This window comes from Coenobita brevimanus, unplaced genomic scaffold, assembly GCF_032717465.1.
Source record: "Coenobita brevimanus isolate Jiangsu-jjx unplaced genomic scaffold, ASM3271746v2 jjx.HiC_scaffold_132, whole genome shotgun sequence".
NCBI classification, from domain to species: domain Eukaryota; kingdom Metazoa; phylum Arthropoda; class Malacostraca; order Decapoda; family Coenobitidae; genus Coenobita; species Coenobita brevimanus.
This window is the reverse complement of record NW_027642144.1, coordinates 1-9835: the sequence shown is the minus strand read 5'-3', so window position 1 is coordinate 9835 and position 9835 is coordinate 1. Positions and strand designations below refer to the sequence as shown.

Sequence of the window (9835 nt, the reverse complement as noted above, 5' to 3'; positions counted from 1 at the left end):
GCACGTTTTTATACTGGCATAGAGTACTTTATGTGTGTTCAACTTTTGTGATTCTCTTTTTCAGTGACAAATAAAAGGTACCATATCCAGTCTTTCCTTTACATGCAAAGCCCCACATCCACTGCGAGGCTGGACTGCACTGAATTAGGTCTGGCTTACGGAAAACAAGTCTACAGTATTCATTACATGCCAATTCTCCCACCAGTTCTGAGGTTGGGCTATGTGGAATTTGTTTTGACTAGTGGGAAACAAATCTGTAGTGTCCTTCATTGACTTTCATGCTGCCTGATGTAAGCCAAGTCGAATGGGGCCCAGTAAATCTCACAACCACCTACACACACCTCTGCTCATAAATGCTCAAAAGCCTTTACTGCTTTTGCTGAGTACCTGTACTTCAGCACAAATTACATTATGTAATCTTGTACAATACAATCTACTAAATCCACAAAACTGTCTGAACATAGTGGTTACCAGTTAGGCAAAAGGGCAATGGCCAAAGTTGAAAACATGACAGGATGAAGGACTAAAACAACAACAACTATATATACATTACTAACCTACTGATGAAGCAGTGATGATGCAGGCGTCTGATGATCAAACCGACACTTCTGATGATGGTTTGACATGTTGGGGAAGCTTCTGGAGTTCATGCTGTGGATGATACACTCATTAGCAAAGCAAAAACTATTCAATATTAGGCAATGTCAGCAATAAAAATAAATTACTTGACTGCAATCCAATACACTGATGTTAGTAACAAACCATACAAAGTATGGCTGTATGCACAAGTTAGAGTAAGCACTTCACTCATGCATTAGAAATCTTATCTATTTCTATTTTTCTATTGCCAGACACCATAATCCCGTAAAGGGTGGCCATTTGACACTGAGTTAGTTGTTTTACAGGGAGGGGCACCAACCCTCCACCAACCCACTTGTTGACACGTAGGGAGCACGTATGGTTTGGTTATATGGTTACCACCCAGCGTTGTAAATGGTTTCTTGGCTTACAGGAAACCATTTGGCTTGTCACTCAATGTAAAGCCACCTGTAAAGGAAAGAAAAGGCATAAGAAGTGACAGGAAAGATAGGAGAAATAGGAAGAGAGGAGGGCAGGCACAGAAAAAGAATGATAAAAGCTAAGGAAGTAGGCAGCACTACATCAAGTGAGTGGATGATGGTCACAGAGAATATTCATCACCATTACCATCATCATAATCTGTGACACTTGCTCCCTACTGCAAACCCTCCACTGACAAGGATAACCAGGAGAAATGTCTCCAGTCTACACTGTTTTCTCACATACCCCTCCCCTCTCTCTCTCTTACACCCCTCTTCCTTTTCCTTCTTCCCTCACCAATGGACTGCTTCATTCTCTTCTTCCCTAGCAGATATGGTTGGCCTTTTCCTATATTAGCCATCTCTTAATCAGGACAACTTTGGTACTTTATTCCAGCAAATGCCAAACATTATTCAGCCGAGAGAGAGTACATAACCATAAAATTAATACTGGTACCCTCTCACAGTTGACAACTCTTGTATTCTATTCTAGCTAATGTTATATGCTTTTATTCACCTGAATGGGAGTCACAGGAGGGTGATGGAGTTAATGTCTATCTATCTATCTATTGCCAGACGCCTCAATCCCGTTTGGGGTGGCCACAAACAAATCGCCTCCAAGTCGCCCTGTCCCCCGCCATTTCACTCCCCTGCTCCCAACTCACACCCCCTCTCTCATATACCTCTCCACCCCATCTCTCCATCTCATCCTCGGCCTCCCCCTCCCTCTTTCCCCCTCCACCTCACTCACATACACTCTCTTCGTCAGTCTAAAAACAAACCCTCAAGGAAGTAACAAAGAAGTTCACTTAAACATATAGATGCAGCTCTTCTTCTACACATAACTATACTACCTACTACACACCATGTCCCAGAAGCTATTCAAAATCCTAGAAAAGGGACCTGTGTACTGTAAAGAGTACCTAGTCACTCTACAAGGTAAAAATGTGAAAAATCTAAAAAAGAGTTCACAGAAGGCCAAGAAAGCATTCATTACAATTAAAGGGTTAAGGCCAGGGCATCCATCAAGCAGCCTAAGGGCAAAATGTGGCCTACCTCAGATTATCAAATCAATTGGTAACAAGTAAATCATTAAGATACCTTACTGACTCCCCACAACCTCTTTCTCTTCACATTGTTGCAGCTCTATCCTCCTACTACTGCTTTTCACTGATCGCTGCTTTTCTGAAATGTCTACTATAACCTTCCCCAAGTACAATGGGTGTGAAGTATTCATCTATCAATGCACTGTCACCTTTTTCTGTCCAGTTCTTCAACAAAGGAAGTAATCTATATTCTCAAGCTTTCATGTAAGCAATGGGCCAACTCTGGAACACTCTTCCACAATATGAATTTCTCTCTGCCTACAACCTTAATTCTTGTGCATCCAATTTGTCCAATTACCTCAAAATGAACACACCTTGATTTTGGTTCTCTTGTTTATTTTTTCGACGAGAAGAGAAATTTCTTTGCAGGCTTCAACCATTTGGCTCGTTCCTTTTTTTAAATACTGTATTATTATTATTATTATTAATAAAACACAAAGAAAACTAGCAAGTATGTCTGGCCTAACCACATACCTGCTGTTACCATTTTTTAAAAATAATCAATAGAAAATCATACAACACTACATTTACTATGCCCCATAATGAAAGACAGTACAAATAAATATACAGAATATATTCTTCTCCATAATTAAAGATGGCAGACATAAACATACTCTGCCTCAAGAGGAAAGATGGCCCATATAAACACACCTGTACTTTGCCCCATAAGCTATGAGGGTGGACATAAACATATCTGTACTGTCCCATATAGAAAGATGGCAACTACACATAAATGTACTCTGCACTGTGAGGAAGGAGGGTGGTGGGGGACAGGCAGTGAGATCCCTGATAAAGGTGAGTGCTGCCTTGTACTTCCAGCTGGGAATGCAGCACCACCAGATAAGAAAATGTTTTGGCTACTTGGAGAACTCTGCTTAGGGCTAGAAACTCTAGGGGTATATCATCAGTGGCAGAGGCTCTTCACAGCACCTCTTCCTTAGTGATTTAACTGGCACTTTACACAAACACACATCCCTCTTTTTATTTTATTTATATTGCTTTCCTATCAGCATAATTTGCATCAATAATATACAAGAGGACATTAAGGTGTTCTGTGCATAACAAATTTCTATGGAAGAGGTGCTAAAAATCTGAAAAACCACAGAGAACAGAACCCTAAGATGCTAAAAAGTATAAATAACAACATGTGGAGGTTTTCCTTTACCAGCACAACATGAAGAACTCTGCTTATGGATTGTAAACTCTGAGAGGCTATAATGTGCAGATATTTAAAACGAAAAAACAGGCATTATTCTATACCAATGATACTCAAAGGATTCTGCTGATCGGTATGGAACTCTTGAACATTAAAAAGAATTCTACAGTACCCAGAATAATAAAATAAAAAATAATTTGATTTTACACCAGGTATCCCCGAAGAGGCTAAGGCGTTGCCCCTGGGTAGAGGACTTTGGATTGGAGCGTGTAGCATTTTATGACTGGATGCCCTTCCTGATGTCTACCAATGACCCTTGGGTGGATTCGATCCTCCGACCCTTCGGCCAGAGAGGAGCGCTCTAACCCACTGAGCCACAGCTGTACCCAGAAATCTACATATTTATAAAAATCTCAAGGTTTTATGCACAGTCAAGGGCAAAAGTCTATCTCCTTTTCCACTGCATCTCCTTCACGCTTAGGCATGTCCATCACTTTCCTCCCTGATGCATTACTAAAAGAGCAACATGTGCAGACAGAAAAATATACCACAACTCTCACAGTTTAGGATATCAGCCAGCAGAGGAAAGCGAGAAGTAGGAGAAGTGAAATATTAAGGCAGAGAAACATACAAGCCTCTCTCAGCTTAAGAATACTAACCTGCTGAGGAAAGTGACAAGATGAAGAGGTGAAATATTAGGGCAAAGAAACATAACAAGCCACTCTCAGTTAAGGAATATTAGCGAAAAAGAGAAAGTGACAAGCAGAGGAGGTGTAATATTAAGGCTGAAAAACACCCCAAGCATCTCACATCTTAGGAATTTTAACCAGCAAGAATAATGGAAAGCAGAAGAGGTGAACTATTTGAGCACAGAAACAGACAAAGGCTCTCACAGTTAAAGAATACTAGCCAGCTGAGGACAGTGTAAAGGAGTATGAGTGAAACATGATGCAAATCTTTATCACCAACTGCACCGCAGCTATCTGAAGGGTTTTGTTTAGGGTGAGACACTCTATAATGCTAAAAAGAAAATGCTTAATGCATAAAAATTTATCCTCATCATTATCCTGACCCTATTTCCCATCACAAAAATGGAGGGTAGGATTCTAGAGTATAGAAATGTAAAAAAACAACAGCCAATTATACATCAATGCCTTCAAGGTGTAGGGAGCCTGGGGCTAGGCTATTGGAGTCAAGTATACTTGAGGGCAGATGACCAGCATACTTCCCATACCTCTGGGGTGTAGGACTTGAGGTTAGACTACTAAGCACAGTATATTTAAGAGCAGATGACCTGCCTGCATCTCTTGATGGTATTACATGATTGAAAAGTCTCCAGTCACCTCTCAAGGATCAAACCTATGCAGGGCTGCCACTCCAACTGGAATGCTCTAACCACCAGACACCTTGCCACTCACCACAGCTACTCAAAGGCTTATGTTGTGGGTGGAAAATTGCAAGATGTTAAAAGGACTTCCTTATGCCTAGAAATGTATCCTCATCCTAACTGTATTTCCCACCACCAAAATGGTAGGCAGGATCCTAGAAATGTAAAAAATAACAAAACATGACACCTTATAATTAACAACGCTACTCAGGAAGTACTGCATTAAGTTTCAGCCGACAATCAAATACAATTTTCAAAATATGTTTTACATTGTCTGGCTGAACTGTGGAGGGGGGGGGGGTTCTCTACAATTTTTCTGTCATAAACAACTCACTTACTACATTAGGAGGCAGGATAGTTACTAAGTACAGTAACAGACAGCCCAGGAATTTGCAACAAACATTTCAAAAAGAGAACCCTCAATAGAAATCAACCAATGTCATAAAACACATTTCAATTTTTGAAATGATTCTGCTAATTTAGTGCACTCTGGTATGTATTGTTTACTGGCTTCACTTCATAACTCTAAAGTTCATGACATGGCACCTGACACTCCATAGCTCTGCACTCCAATGCCCAGCAATTTCATTACCAAATAATATTTTCTTACACGACAGATGGGAGCACCCGTCATCCACTCACTCAGTGAAGTACTGCCTTCGGGTCTCTCTACACTACATGACAGGCCAAATGGTTTCTTGTGAACCAAGAAACCATTTACAATGTTGGGTTGGGTAGTGCCTCGCTATGCAGTCCCTTATCCCTGGGGTCACAATCAATTACCTCATCCCCGGTCTTTTTCGGTCTGCCTCTTACAACCCTATATCAGATGTTCACTCTTCTCACCTTCCCCACCCAACTGTCATTCTCCATCCACTCCCCATGCCCAAACCATCTCAATCCATCCCTCCTCATCACAACACCAATGCACTCCAGTCCCATCCTTCCTCTCAACTCTTCAATCATAATCTCCCCACGACTAGAAGAAAATGACAAATCCCATTTTGCCTTCATCCAAGTGTAGGGACCTGAGATTAGGCTACCATTAATTCAGACCAGAGCCCCTGGTGCCTCAACATGACAGAAAAACCCCTGGCCATCTCCTGGACTTCAACCACAGCATATGCCACAATATGCTCTGACCAGGGCACTCTACTAATTGCACCACCAGATGTAATTTACTTGGACTTGGTAGGGGGGATGGAATGGGGACTTACTGCATAATGATTCCTGACCTTCAGCTCAGATGCACAATGTTCACAACCACCCTGGCTTTCATTCATCAAATATTCATATTTCAACAATACGCTTAAATGGTTCTCACCCTGGTAACTTTCATAGCGACACCCTCTGGAAGATTACGCTGGATATACTCAAGGTAGGTGTAGCAGTAGACTGTGTGAGGCGCGGGAGTGATAAAGTGAGGAAATGGGTTCTGGCTTCATACTGCACTCGGTGTTTCTTGTGGATGTGCACCGACTTCAGTAATGTCCACCGTTTTATGTGCTTTGTGGGCCAAGCTCTGTGAAAGATATAAGCTTTTATACTGATTTATATTTTTCTCTATTGGGCTATAGAGTTACTTGTGGAAAGGCATACAGATATTTCTTAAACTATATTTCAGTTAAACAGGGAGGCTTGATCCTGCAGCTGGATACCTTCACATGGTGGAACTGACATAGCAAAAACTGCCTGGTTATTCAAACATTCTCAACTCCATCCCAATCCCCCTAAAAGAGGATGGTGAACTGTAAGAGAAATCCAGTTTCAATCTACAGTCCACCCAGATCACATTCAGATAAACCTGGGGTCACAAGTTCACAACAACAACAACAACAACACAGAGGATTCAACTTTTGTCTTATGGCTTACGAGTTTTCAAGTCTGTAATTACTGAAACTTTTTTTTTTTTACCTAGGGATAAAGGAGACTAAATGCCACCAATGAATTCCACATGTTTCACAAGAAGCTACCAAAAGAGGTGTGTGTGAGTTTGGGAGCAGGGAGTGAAATGGCCCCCTCCCCCTTTGTGCCGGTGTAGAGATACGACACGCTCACCACCCAACACCTGTGTTTTGAACAACCTCATTCCCCTTATACCATGTAAGGGGAGAATGTACAACTGCAGATGAAATTACCACTTCACTCTTTCGTCAAACGGTTAGGTGACCCCACCATAACATTCTGAAACTTTGCTGGGCACCACAGATTGCACCACTGGGTTTTAAAACTCACTGTTCACTAACCTCATTATTTATCCTACTGATTTGTAGTATTGAAATGTATCAATATTTATGCCTATAATTCTACCTCAAGATTTCTTTCTCCTTGGCACAAAACAGATGCAACAGCCTTCTTAAACATTTTCCCACCCTATGTGAATGCAAAAAAACTGCTCTAAAATGATGGTGATACTGCCACAATTACAATGCTACTGAATAAGGTAGGTATAAGACTAATCTACTGCCTATCTTTAGCTAACAACCTTTATCCACTACCCAGAAAATGTTACAAAGACAATGAAGGTGTGTAAAAATTAGTCACCAAGTCTCTACGATTACATATTTTTTGTATTACAGTATTTCTTCTGCCTAAAGACATTTACATTCAGCTAGGGCAAGATTTAGGATGGGGGTTGGTAGAGATATGTTTACCATGTTGAATAAAACCATCTGAAGGTAACAAGAACAAACTATAAAAGGACGAAGCCATATGGAAAGGTTACGTATAAATGAGGCTTGGGGTGGAAGACAATGAAGTGGACTTATGATTAACAGGAAGGTAGGTGGTGGCGACCATCATCCACTCACTTGATGTAGTGCTGCTTACTTCCTTAGCTTTTATCATTCTTTTTCTGTGCCTGCCCTCCTCTCTTCCTATTTCTCCTATCTTTCCTGTCACTTCTTATGCCTTTTCTTTCCTTTACAGGTGGCTTTACATTGAGTGACAAGCCAAATGGTTTCCTGTAAGCCAAGAAACCATTTACAACGCTGGGTGGTAACCATATAACCAAACCATACGTGCTCCCTACGTGTCAACAGGGTTGGTGGAGGGTTGGTGCCCCTCCCTGTAAAACAACTAACTCAGTGTCAAATGGCCACCCTTTACGGGATTATGGTGTCTGGCAATAGATAGAATGAGCATAAGTAAAAGAGGGTCACAGTGTCAAGACAATGGGGACATAAAGAGAGAGAGAGAGAGAGAGAGAGAGAGAGAGAGAGAGAATGTGTGTGTTTAGGGGCTCTGAGTTTTGCTTCCTCATTCTCCAGTGTTTCTTTGGATGTTATTCATGGAAGTTGGTATTTATCAACTTTTTATGTTCACCAAAGGATTGCTTAAAAAAAACTGCACTGATATTTTTGCAACTTAAGCACATATGACGTAGTTCTATCTATCTATCTATATCTATCTATAGCCCGACGCCCTAATCCCGCAAAGGGTGGCTGCAGACAAAATGCCTCCAAGTCACTCTGTCACCCACCATTTGACTCCCCTCCCCCCAACTCACCCCCCCCTCCCTCATATACCTCTCAACTCCATCCCTCCACCTCATCCTCGGTCTACCCCTCCCTCTCCCTCCCTCCACCTTACCTACATACATCCTCTTAGTCAGTCTTTCATTCTCCATTCTCTCCACATGTCCAAACCACCTCAGTGTATTTCTCCTAATCTTTTCAACCACATCCACATCTACCCCACAACGTTCCTTCACTTCTTCATTCGTCAACCTGTCCCTCCACGTCACTCCACATGCTCCTCTCAAGTAAATGACGTAGTTCATTTACATAATGTTTTTGACATATCAGATAGAGCCAGGATATCGGGGGCTTGAATGGTGAGCGAATTGAAGCGTGGCCCATTGGATCGGGCAAATTTGGCCTGTCTGGACGTTGTTACTGTGCACTCTGCCCTAGGGTGGGAAAGGAGGTCCGGATGATGATGATGACTGACCTTTTTTCCCACATGGCTAGGGTAAGGTATGATCCTTAACATAATGGATGGATGGAGAAGCTGCAATGAATTATAAATGATATGAAATTGGAGATGCTATGGAACACTTGGAATGAGGAGATGCCAAGAGAGGGGTGGAAAAGTAGTAAGACCAACCCTCCACCCACCTATGTCTCTGTTATGCAATCTTCTCCTCCCCCATCAGGAGCACAGGGGCCTGGGATGGGCTAATTAATTTAGATAATTAAAGCAAGAGTCATTATATCACTCACACTTGAATGGTATTCTGTATGCAATAAACCCCAACTACATCTCCTATTTAAAGCCTGATGTGTCACATATGGTTAATAAGACAAAAAGTAGGTTGAACTAACATGTCCTGAACTGTACTTCCGAGGTGAGATGCAGCGGTGGAGAGGAAGGTGAGGTATGATGGTAGCACCGCTGGGTCATGTCCTCGGCACTCCACATCAATTACGCTATACAGACGGTCAGGCTCACCATCATCCACAACCTGCAATAATATCATTACCTATTAACACTTTCACTCCAGTGATGTACTTTATGTTTCTGCTAGCCCTAGATGATGTTATTTAGCCAAGGCAACACTTTTTCACAGTGGAAGGCAAACAACGTATACCTTCAGCCCTTTGCCAAAGGTTAAAATATGCTGCATTAATAAATTTGTCTAGTTTTAGCAAGAATACAATAAAAATGTCACCTGACCAAAGGTGTTAAGAGGAAAAGCTGGTACCGTAACTACTGATCAACATCTTTTTCTTGTCACACACCAGTACAGGGTAGTTACATAAGTCTTGTCATACACAGTCATTCATAATTAAACATGCCTGATATACTGTACAGCATATATACAAAATATTGTATCCAACTGGAAAAATTAAGCCAAAAAACATAGTACAGTGCTATACTGTACACTTACAACACAATAAATAGACATACATCTGCAAACTCTGGTTATATGCAAGATTGTCATTACTTACTTGATTAACTCTGTGATTTATGTAGAAATCTATCTATCTATCTATTGCCAGACGCCCCAATCTCCGTTTAGGGTGGCCAAAAACAAATCGCACTCCAAGTCGCCTCTCTGTCCCCGGCCATTTCACTGCCCCGCTCCCAACTCACACCCCCCACACTCATAATCTCCCTGTTCTTT

The 9835-nt window shown here is 41.6% G+C and overlaps 1 pseudogene; it reads right to left on the bottom strand.

Annotated features, from left to right (window-relative positions):
• Positions 1 to 594: 594 nt before the first annotated feature.
• Positions 595 to 9172, bottom strand: LOC145389571 (small ribosomal subunit protein uS10m pseudogene; annotated as a pseudogene).
• Between the last annotated feature and the right edge of the window lie 663 nt (positions 9173 to 9835).